This window comes from Mesoplodon bidens, assembly GCF_964165515.1.
Source record: "Mesoplodon bidens genome assembly, contig: HAP1_SCAFFOLD_72, whole genome shotgun sequence".
NCBI classification, from domain to species: Eukaryota; Metazoa; Chordata; class Mammalia; order Artiodactyla; family Ziphiidae; genus Mesoplodon; species Mesoplodon bidens.
Genome location: NW_027671438.1, coordinates 2,009,777 through 2,034,213, shown reverse-complemented (window position 1 = coordinate 2,034,213; position 24,437 = coordinate 2,009,777). Strand labels below are relative to the sequence as shown.

Below are 24,437 nucleotides of genomic sequence, written 5' to 3'. Positions count from 1 at the left end.
TGTGTTTGTGTGTTTGGTTTTATGGAAGTTGCATTGTGCTAAAGTTTACATTTCTTTCTAGAATTAAATGGCTTTTGTTATCCCTTGGGAATACTGAAGATAGCAACAACAGATTACTACCTACCGGTGGAAAAGTATAAATAGCAATTTTAGCTGCTAGTGATTCTGAAATTGCCCTTAACTTTGTCCTTCTAAAAATGCTCCAAGAATTACGTTTTGCAAATCCACAGATTTACTATCCATATTCAAGTCATTTACGTGGACAAAGAATGTAGCCTGCGGTATCAGTACAAAGGATGTTATAGCCATCAAGCCATCAGCCACTGAAGCCACCCCCAATGCTGCACCCTGAGGGGATTCAGGATGGAGAAAACAGGATACTGGCCCTAGATAATTAAAGTGCATATCAAGGGAATGATTTCCATGAGACCAGATTCTTGCATCTCACCATATATAGAAAAGTGCTAAATTTATTTAATTAAGATGTCTAGTTTCTTTAATTAACAGTAATCTTTTGATGTTCCAACTACCTGGGTTTTTTTTTTTTTTTGCAAGAACCCCTAAATATCCCGTGCCCTCCGTTACCTCTTCGGAACAGTCCCTCAGAGCTATCTGAGAGGTTGTCTCCTGATTTAAGTCCTCAGTATGTCCTCCAAATAAAACATAATTCTCAACTTTTAGGTTGTGCATTTTTTTTCAGTCAACATTTAATTGTATGGCTCACGTAGGTACTATGCCTAGATGTAATGGGATGAGCTGTAAATTATTAAAACTAGATAAATTCTGTCAGCTCTACCACTAGCTGAGATCAGGCTTTCATCTCTGGATACTTCTGTCATAGACCATGGTAGATATGGGGTCTGTGTTGGTCTTAAAATTATTCTTAGAATTGTGGGGACACATTCATTCTTTCAGCAAATTTTATTGCTTATATTCTATGTGTCAGTTATACTGCTGGGTCTTGAAATACAGAAGTCAACACACGAAAATACAAGGATAAAACACATTTTCTACCATATTAACTTTTTTCATTCATTAATTCATCCCTAAATCATTCAACACGCATCTTCTTATTGAATACTGATGAGGGGTCAAATGCTAGGCTAAACACTGAGTATATAACTGCAAATGAGATGGATAGGCCCTGATTTTGATGTCACTACTATCTTTTGTCCTGCCATATAATGGCAAAGCTTCATTATTCCCTTTACCCTAAGTTTTTATCACAAATTGCTAATGAAAATAAAACTGTTAGTGGAGTTTCAACATGCATAGGTAAATGAGAACACAGAACTCCCCTTTCGCATGCCCCATTCTTCTCCTTGTAACTGCCTATGTGAACCCACTTTGTGCCAAGACCAAGAATTTGTGCCCCAATAAGAACCAAGCTGATTTCCTCACACTGACAGGGGCTATTACTCACTTAGAAGACATGATGCTTAATTTTGATAAGCAACTAGAAGACCATGGAGACAACCTATAAAAATGATTTGTCTTGGGAGAAAATACTAAAAAGGGTTAATGTGCTGTTCCACATGTCTAACCTCCTGGGATTAAACCACAGGCACCAAGGTCACCAAGGGTACTTGGCAACAATGAGCTAAAAAATGAAAAAAAAAAAGCATCATACTGTTATTGTATTCATTTTCCCCCAAGGCACTCTGATAAACACCACAACCTCTAAGGGAATTGAGAACAGCTTCCTTGTGGGGTAGGTTAGATATGCATCTTTTTCCAAGCAGTTATATCATATCCAGCTATCAGCACACCTTATTTAAGGTGATTGTAATGTATGAGATTAAATGTTCCTACCTGATTGGAAACCTTCTTGTCCTCAATTCATTGGCTATACTGGATTATTTTTCTTGGGTCAGACCTTCAGACTTCTACCAGAAATCGTTCCTTTGGGGAAACCAGGCCTTCCCAGAAACTCAGGAAACTGAAATGGAGACAGCAAGAGAGAAGGAAATTATTTGGACATATAGACCTCAATTGTTTGGTTTTAAGTAAACGTCCCAGCAAACATCTTCTACATGGTATAATAACTTTAGGGAAATTCACAGTTTATAAGTTTGTGTACTCATAAACTGAACATATTATGATAAGAGTACAGGTTGCATTTTGTGTCTTCAACTCAAGCAAAGACTTCAAAAAAGGCCCAGTTATCCTTTGTTCATTAAGACACAAAGAGAGGGCAAAAAGGGCAAGTTTCTAAGTCTTTTTCTTTAAAATTTACTTCCTTTCTTCAGTCTTCATCAAGATCTCCAGGAAATTAACTTTACTAAAGTTAATTATTCATAAAATAAACATACGGACCTGCAGAAGACTATCTCACAGGGACCTGTAATGTACAATATCCATCACACACATGCACCATGAGCTTGTCTTTTCTAGCACTGGCATACACAAAACTCTGTGTGTGTGTGTGTGTGTGTGTGCACATGTGTGTCTTTTTTGTGTGATGGAGCCATAGGGAGAAAATAAATCTATTGGCTGCAATTCAGTGATGTAGAAAGATTTAAGGGTAAAGGAAAAGGCTACATCAAGTGAAGCAATAAAGTCATGAGGTTGTGCTTCCATAATAATAACAATAGCAGTCTTCTGTAACCAAGGGAGCAGGCCCCTCAAATTATAGTCACACCTGTTAGACCATCTGCCCATAAATTTCACACTATCATTAATGGAAAACAAATGGCACTGTCTCTCCTTCCCTTTATCCATTGGCTCTTCTCATAGAAACGATTTTTCTCTTCAAGGTCGTGCTCTTTCCTATCTGTTTCAAAATATTAGGATTTAGGAGGGGTGATACATAATGTGCCATGCCTTGGTACTTGTACCAGTGATGGCTCTGTAAGGAGCACTGGATTGTTAGGAGGCTATAAATTGAATTTCCCTAGAAGCAGAACCTGAGGCAATAATTTGAATGCCAACTGTGCATCTGGGAGGTGCTTCCAGAAAACTCAGAAGTGGAGTGGGAATTGAGAATGGAGCCATGGAAGGAAGCCAACAGAGGTGCATTACTGAATCAATTACTCCTGCAGGAAACTGCTGCCAGTACTTCAGGGGAGTTCTGTGAAGCTCTATAGAGCATGTCTCAGAGTCATCCCAAGAATTGGTGAGAAACTTGAAGTACTTATCTTCCAGTCCCCTCTGTCCTTGGTTGAAAGCTACACCCAGATACATTAACTCCTGTACATTTCTGGCCTGCCCTAAGGTGGATAATTGCAGGTGGTAGCATGAGTCTATCAGCATATACTGGAATGATGAGTGCTGGGGAGATATGAGTGGAGCATTGAAACCATCTAATACAGTGGGGGCAGGAGATATTAATTATTGGCTTGCAAGTCCAAATGGTAACCTTAAATTCCTGGGTTAATGGTTTTACTTTGAGGTATTTAAGCATGATGTATGAGTAAAAATTTCCTCTATTAAATCAAGTTGAAGATCCTAAGTCCCTAATCTTCTGGAAAACTGTGGGTATCTTTTTAACAGATTTTTGAAAAGTAACATGATTAAGATTTCAAACTGAACATTCATTCATTCACTCATTCAACAAACATTTATTGAACACCTAAAGTAGGCCATGGGTTAAACTAGGCACCAGTGTTACTGTTACTAAAATCATTATCGTGCCACCTAGAAGTCAATGTATTGTGACACTCAAATAAGAAAATCCATAGTTACCGTAAAAATTATTACAGAGTGCTATAGGAAGACACGGTAAGACCTTAATTCATGCTGTGGACAGTAGTATATAGGGGATATCAGTAGGGCTTCCTGTAGAAGGCAATGGAAATGGACATGTAACATGAAGGAAGGGTGAATTTTTGAGGAAAAGAGAAGATAAATTCATGTTTGCCAGAAAATGAATGGTTAAGGATCAGTCCAGAAAGGAGTTCCATTCATAATCAGTATAAGAAATGTCACTGGGGCTTCCCTGGTGGCGCAGTGGTTGAGAGTCCGCCTGCCGATGCTGGGGACACGGGTTCGTGACCTGGTCCGGGAAGATCCCACATGCCGCGGAGCGGCTGGGCCCGTGAGCCATGGCTGCTGAGCCTGCACGTCCGGAGCCTGTGCTCTGCAACAGGAGAGGCCACAACAGGGGGAGGCCTGCGTACCGCAAAAAAAAAAAAAAGAAATGCTCACTGGAGTGTAAGAAAAGAAGACAATGGAGAGAGTGGTAGAAGGCAGACCATGAATGGTCCATGTATGTATAGTAAGTGCTATGGTGTAGTCTTTGTGTTCCCCTCCAAATTTATACATTGAAATCTTAATTTCCGGAGGTTATAGTATTAGTAGGTGGGGCCTTTGGGAAATGATTATGGTATTAGTGCTCTTATACAAGAGACGCCCCAGAGCTCCCGAAGCTCTTCTGTCATGTGAGGTTACCATGAGAAGTCTGTGACTCAGAAGAGGGCCCTCATCTGACCATACTGCCACCCTATTCTTGCACTTGCAGCCTCCAGAACTGTGAGAAAAAAATGCCTGTTGTTTATGAGCCACCCAACCTGCACCATAATCTTACAGCAGCCCAAAAGGACAAAGAGAGTTTGGATGTGAGATTTTACTCCAAGAAAGATGGGAATCCATTGAAGGATTTTAACTGGTAACTTAGAAGAAAGAAAAGTTTCATAACACAATCAGGTATTTTTATAAGAAAAAGTTGTTTCATTTTCAGAAAGATCACTCTGGAAATACTGTGACTAGATTTTTGGAGACGGGTGATGGCAGTTCCGGATATAGAAAGATGAGTTAGTAGTCCATTAATGTAAGTCAAACAAGAAAGTGGATATAAAAAGTGTGAATTTGTGGCTGAGCGTTCTTTTCTTTTAGCACTTGAAAAATGTTATGTCCATGCTTCTGACTCCAGAGTTTTAGACAAGAAATATGCTGTCATTGGAATTGGTGTTTCTCAATAAGTAATGCATCGTTTCTGCCTGTCCACGTTCGAGATTTTTTTTGTCTCTACTTTTCAGAAGTTTAATTATGACACGTCTTGGCAAGGATATCTTTGCGTTTTTCCTCTTTGGGTTTGCTCAGATTCTTGAATTTGTGTTTATGTCCTAAAAAATTGGGAACTTTTTAGTCATGATTTCTTTGAATACTTTGTCAGTCCTACTTGCTCTCTGTTTTTATTCTGGAACTTTGATGATATGAATGTTAGTGCTTTTGTTACTGTTTACACGTTCTTGAGATCCTGTTCTTTCTCCCGTCTCTATCCCTCAGTCTATTTTTCTCTGTACATGTGGTGGATTGTATTGATCTCTTCTAAGTTCATGATTCTATGCTTTGTAATCTCCACTCTACTCTTGAGCAAAGCTTTTTGATTGTTGTATTTTTCAGTTCTACTGTTCTCATTTGTTTTTATTGTTATAGCTTCTAGTTCTTTGTTTACATTTTCTATTTTTCCCATTTCTGTCAAGGAACACATAATTGCTAATTGAAGCATTTATGTGACAGCTTATTTAAAATCCTTGTCTGATCATTTCAATAGATGTTTTATCTCAGTGTTGGTGTATGTTTATTGTCTTTTCTCATTTATTCTGTGATTTCCTGGTTCTTAGTGTCATGAGTATTTTTCCATTGTATTCTAAACATTGTGAGTTATTATATGACTCTGCATCCCATTTAATTTTATTATTACATTTTAGAAGGAAATCATCCTATTTGAGGTGTAGTATGAGGACTGGGGGGTTACATACAGATTTCCATTGGGCCCTACTGACAATACCCCAGCAAAAGTGGGCACTTACATTGCCTCACTGCAGACAGATCAAGTAGAAGTTCAGCTATCCTATGGCCTTTCTGACACCTTCCCCCAAAAGTGGGAACATTAATATCATTGTGTTGCCTTTTAGTAGGAGTGGAAGTTCATCTCCCCAGTAGATTTCTTGACACCAGGGGAGGGGAGAAGTGAAGTGTTTGCTGTCCTTCCTCCCACTTCATTCCTTCTTGTTGATGCCGGGTGTGGGTAGAGGGTCAGCTACGTGCTTGCCCCACTGACACCAAGGTAAGAGGAAGAGAACTGCCAACTAGCCTTGCTTGTGCCATCTCATTCTGTCTTACTGCCTCAGGATGGTTATGGGGATTCAGCACCCCACTGGGTCTCACTGACACCATGTGTTGGGGGTTAGTGGGGTGCCTACTCCCTCCAACCTGTAACATCCTATTCTTATTGATGTCAGGGTGAGACGGAGGCTAAGTCCCACCATTGGACCCCACGACTGTGTGAGGACAGCCCAGTGTTAAGTAGCCTGTCAGCACCACCTTTTAAAGTCTGTTTGCTAATGGAAAGGGGTGGAGGCTCAGCTCACCACTGGACCACACTGAAACAACCCTGGTGGGGAATCAGAGCGCTGGCTCTTCTGGAGGGCAGGAGTGGGGTGGTGTGGAAGATGAAATCCTACCTTGGCCCAACTGAAACGACAGGACATAGGGGATGGGTGCAATATTCCACTGGCACTTGGCTCGAGTAGTGTGTATATTCCACTGGCACTTGGCTCGAGTAGTGTGTATATTATTGCCCAAATGGTCTTCTGTCTTTAGCAACCCCTTTCCTCATACTTTGGCTAGGGGGAACAGGGTTTTGTGTTTTTTTCGGAAGCTTTTTTGTCTGTTGTTCTGTTGGTGGTTATTGATTGGGGGTTCCTGTAATACCCTCTCCAGGATGTATGGGAAGCAACAGGAAACACAGGGGACTCATCACCATGTTATTCCTCAAGTCCCAAAGTCCCTAGTTAAGTCTGCCTTCTCATTTCCACCTTTCAGCGTCTTCCTATGTTTGTTTGTTGTTATGTTCAGGGTTTTAGTTTTAAGTGGGAGAACCTGGGAGAAATGGGCTACTTCATCTTCTTGGAAGCAGAGGTCTGGAGGCCTACTGATGTTAAAAAGTACTGCTGATTGTAAATTAAAATTTGATGATAAACACCTTGCCCTTTAAGAATTATTCTGCTAGATGATGTGGCTTCCCAAAGTTGCTACAATTTGATTTTCATACTTCTAAAAGTCAAGTATTTTGCTGGAGTTGAAATTTAAAGATAAGCAAGAGATGAGGCTAAGATGATCTATGTGGTAACAGATTAAAGTTGGAAACATCAATATACGTTCATGTTTAGCTTAATATTGCTTCATATTACCTTAATACACATGGTTATGTAGAGAGATACTTATAGATATGTGCCTATACATGGGTCATGTACACACATATTATCTCTTTGCTCTGTCAGCTGAGAAGATCTAGAAGCAATGACATCCAAGCAGCAATTAGTACACCCCACACCCAGATCCTCCTGTCTAATACCGTTCTCCACTAAAATCACCTAGTTATCCTTGAAGAAATAGCTGATTCTAGGACTGGGGCAGTAAATATACAAGATTTATAGACAAGACCATCTTATAGTGTCAGAAAGTTCCAAAAAAATATATAGGATGGGGATACCTCAGAGTGGCACAAGAGCCAACTGAAAAGAGTTCACAAGGGTCAGGACTAGAGCAATTTGAGGAACAAAGTAACTAAAGTAGAATTAGATTATAACCCAAAGTATAAAATAAAAATCCATGAGTTCTTCTGATATAAATAAATAATTGGATACATAAATAAATGCAGGAGAATAGATAAATCTCCAGTGCAAAGGAATTCCAAATAGTTTATGTAGTACTCCATCTGAAGCATAACTCCCTATTCCTTAGTTGTGGGCTGAGCATATTGACTTCCTTCCAAAAAGTACAGCATGAAAATGGGAAAACAGTAATCTTACGATGGAGAAACCTGAAAAACACTACCTTAGCCTGGTGATCAAGGTCGACCTCAGCATTCATAATGCATATTGATACTTCGTACACTTGATGTGATCTTACAGAATGACCCTTCTACTCTGTGGTCTTCCTCCCCAAAACACATAATCCCAATATTATCATGAAAAATGCATCAAACAAATTCTAGTAGTGGGTATCCTACAAAAAACTAACTACTCAAAATTGTCAAGGTCATCCAAGGAAAATATGAGAAGTTATCAAACCCAAGAGGAGCCTAAGGAAACATGGCAACTAAAGGTAATGTGATGTTTTGGATGAAATCCTGGAATAGAAAAAGGACATTATGGTATGCATAATAGTCCACTGCCAAATCCATTAATCCATTAGCATTTGCACTGATCTTTGTATTCCCTTTTACTACAGGAGTTAAAGTTAAAAGGCCATGTGCACTACAGATAGCATTTCATTTTCTCTCATCTTCTCAAGTAGTTCACAGCACTGCATTTTCTACAGCCCATCTACTCCTTATGAATGATTCTTGCCAAAATTCAACCTCATTCTAGACTAGTAACTCCAACTTAAAATGTTAAAAACTATACGTCCAACATGAAAGCCTCCCTCCTCCCCTAATCCCTGCATATCTTCTTTAGCCAATTCATGTCTGAACTTTTCAAAATTGTTATCTTCATATATTGTTTCCATTTCCTCACGTCCCATTTACTCTATAAGTTACATCCATCTGACTTCTCTCACCGTAATCTCTTTGCCCACTGTCCTGAAATTTTACTTATGAAGGTCACCAGCGATCTCCATGTCAGTATAGCCAACGAATAGTTTTTGTCCTATTTCTAGGCTCTTTCCTTCTTTAAAAAAGAAAAAGAAAAACAAAACCCGTTTTTTTTCTTCTATGCTTTTACACTCTCATCATCTTCTGTCTTGGTATATTTTACTGGCTTTCTGTGTTTAATCTGATTTCTAATATTCTATTAGTTTCCTTTATCTTGAGTGGAATAAACCAGTATATGAAGGATTATTCTCAACAGCTAGTTCTCATAATAACAGTACTAGGAGCAGCAGTCAATATTCTGTAATGCTTATCATGTGCCAGACACTATTCTAAGACACTGTTTAAATACATATATATAGACACACACAAATATATATGAGGTTTTCCTCCTCATAGGCCTATGAAATAAGCCTATTATTATACCCATGTTACAAATGAGAAAACTGAGGCAATGAGAGGCCAAGGTCCCATGATCAGTACATGGTGAAGCCCCGCCTGAGGTGATGCTGGAACTTTAGAGTAGACAGGATAAATAATGTCTCACAGATTGGCCTTAAAAGTGAGCAACATTCAATTAATGACTTGTTAAGTATCAGAAAAAAATGGAACATTTTAAATTGAATGGGAACTACTGAGTCCTGTATCAGTAACTAAGAATGACTCTTATTGAATGAAATTATTTTTCATTATTCTTTTGAAAGAAGAATATTCTTGTGTAAGTGTTTCACACTTGTTTTTTCATTCACATATTTATTCAGTTATTGGACCCACATTTCCTACACACCTTCTATGTGCCAGTGTCTGCTGCCAGCTGTTTTGCAAAATCAGAAGAAAAGGAAAGGTAATTCCTTCTCACCATTGCCTCAGCCAGTATTTCTTCTGTAATTAAAATTGAAAGCTTTCCCCAACAGGTTCTCAGAGGCTCTCCCAGAGAAACAGATTTCTCTTTTCCTGTATAATTAAGCACAAATTGTAAGGTGCAGGGCTTGGCCATAGAGGGATGGATGGTCAGAGGTGTTCCGTGCAAGGCTGGGGGACGCTTTTGTGTTTGGTTAGCTGTTAGGAAATGCTAATTTCCTTTTCTCTTGCCATTAGGCACTAATTCCCTGCTGTGCCAGAATTTTTTTGCAGGCTGGGGCCAGAAAGGTGAAGGGAGCTGTACAGCCCAAATGCCACAGAATCACCTGCACCAGGAAACTGCTGCTGGGCCAGGAAGGTGATTGTTCACCCAGCGTTTGTGCCAACAATGTACCTCACAACTCCTTTTCTTCTCGTCCTTGGGAGCAGGCCTAAGAGTAGGTACTAAATTCGGTCTCTGACTGTCTCAGGTCGCTAAGCGTGTACCCTACACACGAGGTTCCAATAGCAATTAAGCATCTAATCAAAATCTCCTAGCTCAGGAACAAAAGCCAAGGCTTAACTCTTTCCTGGGCTGCTGACTGCAAGGAGATCCGTGTTGCCTGCCCGTCAGAGCCACATGTCTGCGTCCCCACATCTACTGCTCTGAAGGGGAGACAGCCCACAGCAAGCTCCCAAGCCCTACAGCACAGATACCCTGAAAGCTCGCGGAGGCCAATGTGTGTTCCTTCTGCTTCTCACAAACACAAGGCAAAACGGGCTGCACCCACATCACCCTAACACCTCTGCCTCTGCAGGTCTCATCCCAGAAACGCCCTTTCCTTTTAAAGAACCAGGTGGCCAGAACTGTGACCACAGATGACAATTTTTCTGCCATTTTATTTTAGCCCTATGCAAAGAGCCTCTAGCGTGGCCCTATGACTCTGTTCGCCTGGTGTTGACACCTTGTATGATCACCACCTCCCTCTGAGCATAGACAGGACCTGTGACTTTTTTCTAAACAATTGAGTATGGCAAAGGTGAAGGGGTTTGGCAGATGTTATAAAGGTCCCAAGTCAAAAGGGTAAATCAAAAAGGAGATTATCCTGTGTGGCCTTAATCAGGTGAAAGCTCATAAAAGAGGCACCGGGCCTTCTACAGGCCAGAGACCCTCCTTGCTGGCTGAAGCAAGCAGCCACACCGAAGAAGCCCACAGGGAGGAACTGCATTGCCTCTAGGATCTGGGGTGGCCTCCAGTGACAATCAGCAAAAAGCTGGGGACCCCAGTCTTGGAGCAACCAGGATATGAATTCTGCCAACGACCTGAATGAGCATGCAAGTGCATTCCCCCCCAGGCTGATGTCCACATGAAAATGTGGTCCACCCAACACGTTTATCAGAGCCTGGTGAGACCCCAAGCAGAGGACCCAGTGCCTGGACTCCGGACCCATAAAACCTGGGTTGTTTTAAGCCACTCATTTGTTACTCAGCAAACAGATAACTAATACAATTCCTAAGCATTCAGATCCTACATTTTTAAATGACTGGTGACTCAGCTGTATTGCAGCCATGGTCTTCATCATTAATATCTTCAAATCACCAGCCAATTAATATATTCCTTCTGTGCATTGCCCCTTGGGTCCATGGTGCATAGTTTTTGAGACCATTGAGCTCTTGAGATCTTCTGTCAATCATTTCTCATTTCTTCTCAACCTTGCCTTTTTAGTCACTGAGAGCCCATATTGCAAAGAAAGATCTTAAAGTGAGTAGAAAACTACATTAAACAAAAAGATATGGATCCTATGCTTGACACACAAATATTACAAAAATATATTCTTTTTCTTTTAATCAAGCCTTCACATGCACAAAGAGAAAATCATATTTTATTCCTGCTTGTCTTAAGCCTCATGAAGCCTTCAGTTCATAAACTTCTAGAAAACTTTCAAAGTTCTCAACAAATATGTTTTGTAGTTCAGATCATTTTAGAAATCAACTGCCATATACCAATAGGATTTTTTCCCCATGGAGTTTGACAAGCTGAACCTATTTATATGGAAGAGCGGGCCAAGAAAGGCTAGGATACGTCTAAAGACTCCAAACGCCAGATATGAAGAATTATTATAAAGTGATACTTTATAGTATATTATAAACTATGATGTTGGCACAATGATTTAAAAAATAATAAACCAACAGAATAAAAAGAGGTGCCCAACACAGGCCCATGCATGTATTGAAATCTGATATATGGAAGATGGGACATTACAAATCAGAGGGGAACAATGTTCTATATACTGAATGGTACCCCATGATAGGTTCCCAATATAGGGGTGGGGGATAAATAAAACGGAAGAAATCGTCATTTAGGAATTTAGTTAACTACCAAACAATGGAAAGAAAAAGAGGTAAAAAAAAGGTATAAGCCACTATTTTTAAACTATAACACAGTAAACAGTTATATAAATCATGTTATTCATTGTGTTTTGCAATCATTCATCATTTTAAAACAATCTAGGGTTAAGAGAGGCTGACTGACCTTTTAAAATATATTAATTACTGCCTATGATTCAGCTCTTAAAAATATATGCTTAATTTGTGATTGAGAAAGGGGATTCATTTTAAAAAATAGCTTTAACATGCCTTTGGCCTAACAAAAGCCAAACATGGGATGTATTTCAAAATCATAGGATTATGAAGATTGGACGCGAGCATGATGAAACAAGATTGGTCATGAATTGATAAGTACTAAAGCAAAATAATGGGCATCTAGGGATTTATGATGTATGTGTGTGTTTGACATTTTCCATAACTAAGAAAGTATTTTAAAAAAGGAAAGAAAAACAGTGTTTGGTAAAGCATCTCAAGTAAGAAAGTTAAACAATAAGTCCCCTACATACAAATGAGTTCCATTCCGAGAACGCGTTCCTTAAGTCCAAATTGTTTGCAAATCCAACAAAGTTAGCCTAGGTACCCAACTAACAACTCGGCTATATAGTACGGGAATGAAATAGGTTTATAATACTTTTCACACAAATAATACATACAAAACAAACAGAAAAAATAAAGAAAACATTTTTAATCTTACAGTACAGTACTCTGAAAAGTACAGTAGTACCAGCTACTTTACCTGTGCTTTTAAGCTTGCTTCTGGACAGCCTGGGCTTGAAATAAAGATACTGTACTACTGTCCTCTATACAGTTCTGTAAACTACACAAAAGCACAACCACTCGTAGAAGATGCATGCACGTGACAATTTACCCCAGACACTTGAACTTACGTGATTGGACATGCGAATGCATGTTTGCATCTTTGAAAGTTCACAACTTGAAGGTCTGTATGTAGGGGATTTACTGTACAGAACTTGTGTGCTATTATTTTAAGAAAACACACATGTATATATGGGCATATATATGTGTATATATAGGCATAATAAAATGTGCATAAAAAGTTATGTTATATATATATACACACACACACACACATATATATACGCATATATACATAATTAACATAACTTTTGGGGGCAGGCAAGTCTACATTCTTACACAGTCATGTTACAGGTGAGGATCCTGATCTCTCCTGGGTGGTTATCTTCTGTTTGCCCTCCCAGGTCCCCTCTCCACCCTTCTCTGGTGAACTGGAAGGGTGAGGTTGACAGGATCCCAGCCCCTGAGACTTCTAGCTGGGTCTGGGCCATGGAGAGCATCAGAGAGATGTGAGGGAGGGAGGAGGAAAGTGAAGGCAGGGGATTTGTTTCCCTGGCTTTCTCCCTGCTAGATAGCCTCCAAGTGGGCTAACTATGACCTTTTACTGAAGGTTACTGTACCTCTCAAGAAGACCAATTCTCCAGGGGTCCTTTTTCTGCTGGGGTCCTGAAACTGATCCCTCTCTTCTTCCCTTTGGACATAGAGATTGTCTCAGCTCAGCTGCTCCTAGCCCCAGATTCCTGCACAATCCCTCCTATGGGGCTGTACTCACACCCTTGTAACAGTTTTGTGTGCCATCTGTTATCTATTAGGACCCTAATTACCACCCTCTTCATTAAACAATAGATGGTACACAGTTATTATAAATAGAGATGGGGAGATTATTATTCTCTACATTTGCAAATCTTTCCAGTATTGCAGTTATGTCCTAGGTGATTCCCAAACTGGACACAGCAGACATAGGAATAAAGGAAAAGAGAGATGTGCAATTGGGGGTTATCAACTAGATACTTACTGGTCCACAAACCAGTTCCTTTTGCTAATAGACATGGAGGCAACTGAGAAGACAGTCCTTTCTCTGAAAAGCCCCAATTGTGAGAGCAATTCAGCTCTTCTAACTTTCCCTATATCTGAACCTAGACTCAGTGCTATAGGACTATTAGAGCACATCAAATATTGCACTATAGTTACCTGGATACATGTATTTATCTCCTCCAGTAGGCTGTGAGCAATTCAAGGAAAAGAGTCCGTCTCATTCAACTTTATATCCTTGCCATCTAGCACAGTGTCTGGCATATAACAGACACAGTAAATGTTAATTGAATGAATAAATGCCTGCTTGAATAAATGAATGCCAGTGGGGCCAGTGTGTTCCATAGCAGGGCTCTAAACAGAGGCTCTTCTCACCTTCCAGTCGCCATCTGGCTTCCAAAAGCAGCACCAAATCCAAATGTGACCTTGGTACCATGCAATAAAGAATCTTTCTCATCTGAATCACGCTGGCTACATCTGCCTGGCTACAGTCAACATAAGGTCTTGAGGCTGAGACACACCTTCATTTGTTAAAAGGGGGAGGGGAGCAGATGGCAAATGAAGGTACTCAAGCTCATTAATTCCTAATGGAGTTGTCCTCCTGGATGTAATTAGAACAACAAGAAGAGCCAAAGGAGGAGGGCTTGGGAAATAAAGTAGGCAGCTGGAAGAGGTTTATGAACGGTATAAACCCTCAGGGAGCTTTCCATTAGAGAGAATAATAATGTCCACACTTCACAATGGCATAGTTCTCCTCAACCAGCAAAACACATCTGCATACATTATTTCAATAGCGTCTCAGGAAATGATTGTAAGACACAGAGGAGAGTTTTATTTTTCCAATTGTGTAAATTTAAAAAGTTAAACTTCTCCTCAGAGAAGTTAAGCCACCTGCCCTGAGTAACATGGCTAGAAAGTTATAGAATAAGGATGGATTTCAAACATTCTGACACTGAATTTGGTCTCCATCCATTCCATGGCTATAAATGGAGAGAGTGACCTTCAGACCAATTCTAAAAAGCATGTGACACTCCACCCAGCCCAGCTATTCCACAGCATGCTCTTTTCTTCCATGCCCACTACCAATCACTTAAAGACAACCAGTTGCCTTCTATTTTTGATTGGCAAGTGGGACACAGAAGTTCTTATGAGCCTAGAGTTTTTATTTCTTTATGTCCCCATGGAAGACCTCAAGCCAAGAGAGAAGGGAACTCTTCCTATTAGACCTGGTTAACTGACTCCATTTCTTCCCACTGTTCCCAACACAAAATACATTTATTCAAATATGTAGTTGCATTGAAATTGAGAATTACATATTGTACTTTGATCTTATAGGAAGTGTGCAGCATAAATCTGAGCTATCAGCATTAAATGCAGAGACTTTATAACTAAGGGCTTGCTAGTAAGCCTGGGTTTTCATACTCAGGTCAGTCTACCCAAAAAGAAGTACGTTACTTGAAAATTGACTCTTTGCATTAAAGTAAACTTGCCCCTTAAAGTCTTCTTCTTCCTCTCTCAAAGACACACAGCTGACTTAGTTCAGAAGCAAGCTGAAAAGAGTAAGGAAGATGTTCTATTTAACCAGCATCAATTGCTTATAACTCTCCTGTTCTCAGCATCTTTTCCCCCCAAGGAAGCATTCAGCCAACATTTTTATTGGACTGATGCCCAGATTGCTCCATTAATTCATGCAACTACCTTTGTTGGAGTGCTCCAGGCATTATTACTCATGAATCCTACAGAGCACAAATATATCTCTAGAAATACTGTCATTTGTGTTACATATGACCTTAAAGCATCTTCATAAATTATACCTTCAAAGCAAACTAGAGAGCACTGAAGTCTTTTGCTATGTTAGTCATCTTAGTTTCACTAGACCCATTGTCTTTTCTTTACATATGCAATGTGACTAAATTGGTTTTACTGATCTGGGTCCTTCAGATTCATCAACTTTATCTTAAAGTGTATAAGATATATGATCTTTAAATCTGTAATGGCATCTTTCTGCTCTGTGGGTTTCATTGGTTCAAACTTATCTTCCAATTATGTCTTCCTGAGATGTATTCTAGCTATGATGGGGGCTTCTAGGCTGTGGTTTGTTTCTGGTACTGTATCTATTAAGTAATCAAACCAGAAAAACAACAAAAATTGTGCTTTGGCTTCATATACATTAGACCATTTAACATGAAACCTGTCCATTTTCAGAGATTTGGGCAACAAATATAGTCACTTATTATTAAATTAGTTAGCTTATCCTAAACAATTGTCAGTAGCCCACCATGGTAATAAGAAAGTTCTTTCTCAAAATAATTACCATTTGATTTCCAATTGCTTATAAAACGAGCACTGTTTTCTACCCCCAAATTTCCATGAAATCTTTTAATAAATATTCTTGTTTCATATTAGGAGTTTAAATGAATAAAGCATTATTCACATAAAAGAAATAAGTACTTTGACCTACTACATTATTTTCAAAAGGAAAGTAGAACCACAATGTATGATGATATCCTGAACATGATCTGGGACACAAAAAAATCAGTATTATCTGTGAAACCCTGAGCAAAATTTCTCTCCTTTGCGGACAGAAAGCAACAATGTCATTCAGCTATTTACATATGGCCCAGATACTAATGAGGAACTGTTTCCTGCTTTCTGTGAAGGAAAAGTGAACTATGAATAAATATCACTGGGGTCATTATCACCTGCACACACAGGTAACTGGTGGCTTGCAACAAAAGAGTGTCAGAAGCAAAATGGATCTGTAGCAGGAAAATCTGTCTTAAGGCATGATTGGGGGTAAAAGACTAACTGTGGATAAATATTTGTGGTGCCTGGCAAAGCTCTCCAAGTTCCAAGATGACGAAAGACCTTTCACACATATATGGAACTTCCCATGAGAGTTCTAGAGCCTTTCAACCTCAGAATATATCTGGCCTATCCTCTTTTCAAAAGGTAAACTGACAGGATCTTGGAGAAATGGGAGTTGTACCTACTCTTAGAGATCTTCAGAGAAGAGGAATTTCAGCTTCCTGGCTTAACTATGTTGCTTCTATCTAGTTTATTTTACATGGCACACTTATCATGCTTAAAAATCAGCCCAAGTCCACCTGTTATTTTTTTTAGCAGCATTCACTCATTTATTCAATAATTATATACTGAGCACCTCTTATAGTCCAGGCACAACTTTACTAGCTGGGATTCAAGAGAGAACAAAAGAGACCATAATTCTTCCTCTTGTCGTCTTTATTATTCTAGCAATAAACTGTTCAATTCCCAGTAACATCCTTATTTCTTGTATGAAATTGGGTCAACTTCTTTGACCAAAGCTAGTTTTGTTAGAATTTAATTCCTTTAACAAAAAATTCAGCGACATGAAAACCAACATTAGTTTTGTACTCACAATTTGACAGCATTTGGGGCTGGTTCTTTTTTATTATTTGTCATTCTCATGTTTCCTAGAGGTGTACCCTGAACTGAAGAACAGTTTCCCTCCATCCTGGAAGGATACCAGTTCAACCGCATACACATCCCTGAGGGACACAGGCGGAATGTGAAGAAAGAGGGGGCCTAGCCAGCCATATGGCCCATTCAACATTGGGGAAAAATGGAATTGCCTTTACATCAAGTTTCCTAGGGAGGATATAGGGAAAGCTTGTACAGAATTACTACTCCAGCTAATCTGTAGCTCTTGCTACTACTACCATTGTCCTTTGACCTCACATACATTAGAATACTTGGTCCTCACAGCAACTCCATGAGGAACAGATGAGAAAACAGGCTGGCAAAGGTAAGTGACTTGTCTACAATTAACAGCTCTGACAAATGGCGGTGCTGAAATTCAAACTTATTTCAGGGGTCCGTCTCATGAAAAACCTATGATGTTAGTTATCTAATAAAACCATAGAAAGGGAGGAAAACCTAGGCAGAACACTCTATGACATAAATCACAGCAAGAACCTTTCTGACCCACCTCCTAGACAAATGGAAATAAAAACAAAAATAAACAAATGAGACCTAATGAAACTTAAAAGCTTTTGCACAGCAAAGGAAACCATAAACAAGATGAAAAGACAACCCTCAGAATGGGAGAAAATATTTGCAAATATTTGAAGCAACTGACAAAGGATTAATCTCCAAAGTTTACAAGCAGCTCATGCAGCTCAATATCAAAAAAACAACCCCATCCAAAAATGAGAAGACCTAAATAGACATTTCTCCAAAGAAGATATACAGATTGCTAGCAAACACATGAAAGGATGCTCAACATCACTAATCAGTAGAGAAATGCAAATCAAAACTACAATGACGTATCACCTCACACCAGTCAGAGGGGCCATCATCAAACAATCTAGAAACAAGAAATGCTGGAGAGGGTGTGGAGAAAAGGGAATCTTCTTGCACTGTTGGTGGGAATGTAACTTGATACAGCCACTATGGAGAACAGTATGGAGATTCCTTATAAAACGAAAAATAGAACTACCATATGGCCCAGCAATCCCACTACTGGGCATATACCCTGAGAAAACCATAATTCAAAAAGAGTCATGTACCACAATGTTCATTGCAGCTCTATTTACAATAGCCAGGACATGGAAGTGACCTAAGTGTCCATCGACAGATGAGTGGATAAAGAAGATGTGGCACATATATACAATGGAATATTACTCAGCCATAAAAAGAAACGAAATTGAGTTATTTGTAGTGAGGTGGATGGACCTAGAGTCTGTCATACAGAGTGAAGTAAGTCAGAAAGAGAAAAACAAATACCATATGCTAACACATATATATGGAATCTAAAAAAAAAAAAAAGGTTCTGAAGAACCTAGGAGCAGGACAGGAATAAAGACACAGACGTAGAGAATGGACTTGAGGACACAGGGAGGGAGAAGGGTAAGCTGGGTGAAGTGAGAGTGTGGCATGGACATATATACACTATCAAATGTCAAATAGATAGCTAGTGGGAAGCAGCCGCATAGCACAGGGAGATCAGCTCAGTGCTTTGTGACCACCTAGAGGGGTGGGGAACGGAGGGTGGGAGGGAGACGCAAGAGGGAGGAGATATGGGGATATATGTGTACGTATAGCTGATTCACTTTGTTATAGAGCAGAAACTAGCACACCACTGTGAAGCAATTATACTCCAATAAAGTTGTTAAAAAAAACATAGAAACGAATTAAACTTTAACCATCATTATTTCATCCTATAGAATGACATAACCCAAGAGAAAAAGATAGAGGTGTTGAATATCACTCATGCATTTTCAGTTCCTTCTGTGAATCTTAGCTACTGTAATAAAAGCATTGTTTTGAGCATTGTTTTAGATGCATCCTCATATAAGACCACACATGCCTGTATCGATTAAAATTTAAAAGAAACAAATATTAACTGCAGATATCTAGTTCACTTACCTTGAACAAAGTACCTTCAGGTGCTTCCACTTTTGAAGCTGGATAAATATCAGACAGGAACGAAGTTCACTTTAGTTTGGTCCGGGAAGAAAAAAGATTCACAGGTCTGAGAATAAAGAAAGAATCAGACCTTGTCAGGGCATTTGGTTCTAATTAACTAGTGACAAAATGGTTCTACACTGCCACTATGTAAAAGTGGCTGAGTTATTTGAGCTAGGAAAGGTCAAAAACAATGATTATGATCAAGATGTTATGATTGCATATACTTTTGATTATTGGGAGTGAATCTTCCTCTCTTTTCCTCATTAAAATTTTATGGTTTATCAATTTAAAGTTAAGTGAACAAGATAATTTAACATTATTTTGATAATGGAGCATATTCCTTGTAAAACATAAATCCCTGGAGGCTTTCTCAATTCCCCTTCTTCTATCCCCACAAAGCTGCCTCTGTCTAGTATTGAGCCATGGCTTTGCTCAAGAAAGCAAAACAAAACACAAATTATCTAGTGGTAGCAATCTGAATGAAGACCTGGCCCAGAGGACAAAAAATGTGATTTAACATAAAATAGGATGTCATGATCTAAACTACTCATTTGGCATTTACCATAAATCCCTGAGTACCATTAGTTGTCTTTTCAGATAAATTCAATAAAAATTTATTGACTATTTTCCATGTACAAGCACTTTGCTAGATATTAAGAAAAAGGAGGTGAATAGAAGACCAGGCTCTCTTCTCTGCAATCTATCTTTGAAGAAAGGAATATATGCAAACAATCCTGAATAATTTCAGGGATAGAGAGAAAAAATAGCATACTTTTGAAGAGTAATGCTAACTTGATATGATTCTATTTTATTCTTTCTGATCTATTGTAAACCCTTGGAAACCAGAAATTTGTATTTTTCAGAATCTTTGCACATGTGAGCATTTTAATCAGTAGTCCTTTTTAGTGAAGGACAGAAATTGTGTATGTTCTAAGGTACACGTGTAGCCTGATATCAGCTTCAGACACAGTTGGATCAGGCTTTTTTGTTTTTTGTTTTTTTGCTACGCGGGCCTCTCACTGTTGTGGCCTCTCCCGTTGCGGAGCACAGGCTCCGGACGCACGGGCTCAGTGGCCATGGCTCACAGGCCCAGCCGCTCCGCGGCATGTGGAATCCTCCCAGACCGGGGCACGAACCCATGTCCCCTGCATCGGCAGGCAGACTCTCAACCACTGCGCCACCAGGGAAGCCCGGATCAGGCTTTTTAAAGGGACATAAGAATTTCTTTCTCCATTCCTTGTGTCTGGTTTTCTCTATATTGGCTTCCTTCTTCAAAGATCCTCTAATAGTGGGATTAAAGATAGCCCCAGAAATACTGCACCTGGTTAGTAACCCTGGGAGAAAGACAGCTTCTCTTCCCAACAGTTTTAGTCCAAAGTCATGGAATTCATTCCTAATGGACTGTTTCATGTCGTGTGCCCATCACCACACAATTCACTGGGGCCAGAGAAATGGACTACACTGATTGGCCAGTCTGAGTCATGTGCCCACTGCTGGAGCTCTGCTGCTTCCAAAGCACATGACTGAGAGATGTAGGGAGAGACGCCCCAAAGGGAAACCTAAATGTAGTTACCATAGGAAAGGCAATGTCTCCTGGGCAAGGTAAATATCATGTGCCACCACAAAAAGAACTCAGCAAATATTTGTTAATTGATGTATTGATTAGTAAGTCTGGGATAAGTGAAATGATGATAAATACAATGTGTGAAGGGAAACACAGCCAAGATCAATTGTGAAATGGAGCTACAGAGGTGGGCAGTATCCTACGAGGCCTCTTGGAAACAAATCAACAAAAAGGAGCTGACCTTGACTGTTTGCACTGTTTGAGAAGAATTAACTGAGTCTATAATCAGTAAACAATCCTGAGGGCTTGGTAAGGTGAGTTCTGCCTTCTGTGATATGAAAATTGTGTCATAGGTATCAGAAGGTGAACATGGCTAACTGTCTGTGATTGCCACAAAACAAGAAAAATAAAATGAAATAGAAATCTTAAATCAGTCCTTGAATCACAACAGATACAATTATGAAAACCAGACTATATATTAATCAGATTTTCATGTATTACTTTAAAAGACTTCCCTAAAAAGCCATGAGGAAAAGGGACCTCTTATTTGAACTATGGAATGATCTGAATTGGCAAAAATATACCAGTGTTTCAAAAGAAAGTCAATTAGTCCTATAAAAACAGTGTCTAGGGCTTCCCTGGTGGCGCAGTGGTTGGTAGTCCGCCTGCCGGTGCAGGGGACACGGGTTCGTGTCCCGGTCCGGGAAGATCCCACATGCCGTGGAGCGGCTGGGCCCGTGAGCCATGGCCGCTGAGCTTGCGCGTCCGGAGCCTGTGCTCCGCAACGGGAGAGGCCACAACAGTGAGACGCCCGCATACTGCAAAAAAAAAAAAAAGAAAAAGAAAGAAAACAGTGTCTATAAAATATGTGTAACCTTTGATAATTCATTATATTTGCAAGGCAGAGGAACCTTTAAAAATGCATCATTTTTTTCCTAAATGACTTAATTTTCATTATTAGACTACTTTAAACAAATTTTAATTAATGCATTAAAAGCTTTGAGTAGTTCTTACTTTAACCAACCAGCAACTAGAACAAGTTTCAAGAAGACTTCAAGTCCAGCCACATGCCTCCAAGAAAAGCTACACCTACAGTATCACAGACATATGGCCTCATGTGTCCATCTTGGCATGTCAGAATTCATGTCACTTGCCCAACTCCTTGCAAAAGTCCGTTTTTACATGGTAATGATTCATTTAAGATCATTAGAAAGCCATAAGTTTTCACTTATTCATTCAGAAGCAATTTTTAGTTCCTACAAGCACTGTGCTAGGAAATAGGATACAAAAATGAATATGTCTCTTGCTCCTAAGGAACTCACAGACTGAAGACACCCAGGGGAGCCAAAATTTTCCATACAATCTCATGAGCATGGGGACAGGGGGACATGCAAGGTAAGAGGGGCTACAAACCTTATCTGTACCTGATCACACTATTTTAAAAGTTGGCCATTCCGAACTAATTCGGAGTACGTTATCTCCAAAAGTTTATATGTTCCTAATTTCTCCATCATTTCCACTCTTAGGCATTCCCTAATTGTACCAAAGGTAGAGTGTGTTTTATATGAAAAAAACTGCTACAGGGCAATCATTGACAGCGATGTACTAATATAATACCCGACCAGAGAAAGCACGCTTTGCCATGATAAATTGTTCAAACTATGAGGAGCAGTAGGGCTGAAATGAATCTAGTCGTGAACAAAAAAAAAAGGATTGAATGGAAACAGTTTGTATAAAAGGATACACTTGATATTTTCACTCTAGACATACAGATTAAGAGGCTGTCTATCAAGGTAAATCAATTTGCAATTTGAGACTGATTTTCTCCAACCTCAAGAAATGATTTGCAGGTATTTGTGGCTTTTCGTTTTGGTTTGACTATTATTTCATATTTTACTTGTAATTCTTCTTATGGAACACTAAGAACATTTATTTGTTCTTCGGTCAGGTTTATTGAGGTATAATTTACAGCCAGTAAAATTCACCCTTTCTAGCGTACAGTTCTAAGAGTTTTGACAAATGGATATAGTCTTACAACCTCCACCATAATGAAGATAGAGAATAGTTCCAGCATCCTGAAAATTTTTCCCTGCCCCTTGGAAGTCAACCTGTAGCCCCCTGACAATCACTAATAAGTTTTCTGTCCCCATAGTTTGACTTTGTCCAGAAAGTCATATAAATGTAATCAACAAGTATGTAACATTTTGAGTTTGGCTTCTTTCACTTAGCACAAGGTAAGTGAGATTATCCGTGTTGTGTGTGTCAGGAAATGTGGACTGGCATATTGTCCTTTAGAGTTTCCCTTATTTTTCCAAAGCCAAAGTCAATATGCAAAGCCTGGATCTCTTGCCATTTAGTTTGTCCATGGTTAGGAAGAAACCGAGTTTTTACTATGGCTGTTTGTTTTCAGCAGAGCAGGGAAAGAAGAAACACTCTCAGGGAATAATCATAATCTGTGGTTATTATAGGCACTAAGTCATATGTTTGTAAGACCCAAACTTTTGTTAGTCAAATGACTGGGCACTAAAATTAATTCGGAGACTCAAGGCAGAGTTTAAGTGTGGTTTTCCTTATCTTTTCATTATTGCAATAGCAACGGAATACATATTTGTGACTTAATGGTACAACACATTAGTTTTCTTATCTGACCCACCTTTAACAAAGTGGAATTACTGTAGAGGCAAAGGAATCAAGAAGGTAAATCTCTTACCAGGAGTAGGAGAGAACGGATAGAGGCCCCTGTGACCTAAACCTTAGTCATTCGAGTGCCACCTTCATAATTGTGCCTCTACCCACACGTTACCCATATCATTATTTATTTAACAATTATATGGGTCACAGTTTTACTTAGATAAATTTATTTTCAACAGGACATTCTTATTCCTTACTCTTTTAAATGGAAATCCCTTGCCATAAATAAAACTATGAAAAATATCCAACAGTATAAAACTCTACCTATATGAGTCAATGTACCTCCCCAAATCATCCTGAGTTCTTGAGTATCACTGGTGGAGCCCATGTACACACCCACACATGCTTTTGGAAACACAGCAACGAGAGTAGCTGTCCCATGCTTTAAATGCTTTCTCCTTGACCATATATTCTGTGCACACCAAGGCAAAGAGTCTGCTCAGAGATAAAGCATTAAAACCTGTTTAAAATAACAAAGTACGATATGTCTTTCTACCTATGTCAGGCATTGGAAGCCTGCAACTTATTTGCCAAACAGGTTACCAGGGCTGATTTTTATGGAAAGACGGACCAGATGCACCTTCTTCCTCATCTCTTCAAAGTGGCCCTTCTGAGCAAGGCCAAGGCCAGTGTGATTCAGCAACACCCACGTTTGTTAGGGTATCTCCTTACCCTAGACTAAAAAATGGAACAGAACCTTGGCCCCAAAAGACTTAAAGAATTTATTCACCAATTCATATCTTTATGCTAGTATAATCATGTATTTGATGGTTGCTATAGAAATCTATGTAGACAATCATCACATTTTTTTTTTTTTTTTTTTTTTTTTTTTTTTTTTTTGCGGTACGCGGACCTCTCACTGTTGTGGCCTCTCCCGTTGCGGAGCACAGGCTCCGGACGCGCAGGCTCAGCGGCCATGGCTCACGGGCCCAGCCGCTCCGCGGCATGTGGGATCTTCCCAGACCAGGGCACGAACCTGTGTCCCCTGCATCGGCAGGAGGACTCTCAACCACTGCGCCACCAGGGAAGCCCAATCATCACATTTTTAAAGGAAATACATTACTGAAATTTCTTCTGACCCGTGGTCACTATGCTCTTTGACAAGACAGTTGACCT

The 24,437-nt window shown here is 39.5% G+C and overlaps 1 long non-coding RNA gene across 3 annotated transcripts in view; it reads right to left on the bottom strand.

Moving 5' to 3' along the window:
• Nucleotides 1-24,437, bottom strand: part of LOC308611360 — a 180,667-nt gene that overhangs the window by 20,942 nt on the left and 135,288 nt on the right. For 2 of the 3 annotated variants that reach the window (XR_014014854.1, XR_014014855.1), the window contains exons 3-4: nt 19,025-19,130; nt 1,813-1,939 (exon numbers count right to left, since the gene is read on the bottom strand). This is a non-coding gene — a long non-coding RNA (uncharacterized lncRNA). The remainder of the gene's footprint in view (nt 1-1,812; nt 1,940-19,024; nt 19,131-24,437) is intronic. The other variant, XR_014014856.1, reaches the window with a different exon arrangement.